Here is a 2,500-nt window from a genome sequence, read left to right as displayed (position 1 = left end):
AGATAGGCAAGTGTTGCTCCAGCGTGCAGTGATATTGTGAGACAATATCTGTTCTTGTGTGATATGTAGCTCTTCACTAGTGAGCACTAGTGAGCCATGACAAACAGACAAACAAACAAAAAATAACAAAAAAACCAAGACGAGCAGAGGCAATAGTGCAGTTACATAGCAGGCCCTCCTATACGCTTAACCTTTGTCTCTTGTGTGATACAAGTGCATGCTGAAGAGACTTTTTTGTATTTATCTGTGATGTTTTTGTACGCTGGTGAGCCTTGGCAGCCGGGCTGGGCTGGGAGGGGCGGGGCGGTGGGGATGTTGACGCGCGGCAGGGTGAGAGTAGGAGAGCCGGCCGTCACCGCGCAGCTGCAGCTCAGGCGTTGGTGGTGCTCGCCCCAACACTCTTTCGTGAGGTTTGCACTTGGAAAAAAAAAAGTTTTTTTAAGTTTTTTTTTTTCAAGTACTTGTGATTTCTGTCTTTTTTTTATATATATATCTCAAAGCCACCCGATGTAATATAATATTCTAGTCTTTGTTGATACTTGTTTACACTCTCTCTCTCTCTCTTTGTATTAATGTTCCCTTTCCTCTTTTTGTTTTTATTTTTTATTTCTCATTTTTTCCATACACACTGCCATCCTCGCCATCCAGTGTTTCCTACTTAAATACTTGTTATAAAGTGTTGATGGTGGTCTGCACACAAACATTCCCTTCTTAGGCAGTGCTGCGCCACTTCTGTCTCACCACAAACCCTCTGTAATTTTGTAATTTTATTTCCCTTCCTCCCCCCCACCCTGAAAAAGAAAAATCCTTCATCTCTTATTCATGATATTTATCTCTACTCCTCTCATTTTCCCTTCTAGCCTCCCACCCTCCCTTTTCCTCCCTCCTCCCCACTCAGCACCTGAATTTTCATTCACTGTCCACCTTTTTCTCTGCCCCTCAACACTGTTTGTGCAATGTCATATAATCCACTTTGTGCATGGTCTGATCAGTCATTGTGTGTCTCTTGCTCTCACTCTCACTCCTCCTCTTTTAACTGTGCAACTTTGAACAAAAAAAAAGATTTAAAAAAAAAAAAGAGCAAGCATTATTCTGAAAGGATCACTTTTGTTTATGTCTGTTGAACATCATTACTAGTACTTCAGCTGATCCACACCCAAAAACCAGTCTACATGCATTGAAATTTTTGCCAAAGAATAGTGCTTGCTGTAACTCCTTGTTGTTGGTGACTTGGGAGCCGTTCATATGTCCCAAGCACGTAATCATTCAGTACTCCAGTGTCCTTTTCTTATTGCACATGTTGTAGTATGGTGTGAGTAGTATCTACAGGGACAGGTGTAATCATTCCAGACAATGGTACATTAAATATTAATTTGAGACATTCAGCTGGTGCAATGTAGGGGTAGCAGGAAACAGCATCCAAGAGCATCTGACAGATCTGTTGGGAAACGGGCCTCTCTGTGCGTAGGTATCATTATTATTGTTGTTTTATTGGTATTTCGATATATGGAAAAGTAGTATAGAACATTTTCATGTTTTTGGGTAATGCTCTATTTTTTATTATTATCATCATTATTATTATTGTTGTTTTTATCTGCTTATAAAGGAGTGTTTGTAGAATTTCCTTTTGTGCAGATTTCCAATTTATTTTTGAAGAAAATCAAAAAGGAAAATGAAAAGTAGTGGAGAAGACGTTCCGAGTCAAATTCACAGGATGCTTTTGGTGCTCTCGACTCTTGTGTAACCCCAGATTTAGCTATTATATATTATTTTTGTTTTTTTGTTTTACATTCTCATTTTTTTTCTTATTTTCAGTTGATTTTTCTTACTTGTTTTGTTTTTCTGTCTATCTGTTTATTTTGTACAATAATAAGTCTTTGTTGTTGCAAATTTTGTTTTCTACATCCCCCTCTATCTTTTTTTCCTCTCTTTCTTCAACTCTTCATCTATTTTTTTCTTCATGTAATTCAAATCATGTAACTTATAATCATTATTGTCTCCATTCTTCTTCTTATGTGCATATTTATATTTTTTTGATTGTTTTACAATTTAGTTGCTTCTCTCTTCCACTTCATTTCCCTTTTTTTTTTCTTTTTCTTTTTTTTCTTTTCTTTTCTTTTCTTTTTTCTTTTTTTCTTTTCTTTTTTTCTTTTTATCTTTTTTTATAATCATTGTTTCTTATCTGGTTTCTTTTGCTCTTTTTTCTCCCCCATACTGTTAGGCTCAGGGACCAAAGTTAGACAACATTTGTTTGCTGGACTACTACTAAAACTGCCCTTCATTACTGTAGCAACGACTATGATGAGGATTGCACTTATAACTACTTTGTATCTGGTTTTCATTGTTGTTTTTGTTATTACCACCATTATTGTTATTTTTATTTTATTTTATTTTTTATTTCTTTTTTTTTTATTTTAGTGTTATTTTCTTGCAAGGGCTCCATTTGTACATTGTGAAAGCATGCATCGACCCATAGAAATATAATCATTATTAAGTGCAA

This window comes from Penaeus chinensis, chromosome 43, assembly GCF_019202785.1.
Source record: "Penaeus chinensis breed Huanghai No. 1 chromosome 43, ASM1920278v2, whole genome shotgun sequence".
Lineage (NCBI taxonomy): Eukaryota > Metazoa > Arthropoda > Malacostraca > Decapoda > Penaeidae > Penaeus > Penaeus chinensis.
Note: the sequence above shows the minus strand (reverse complement) of the source record.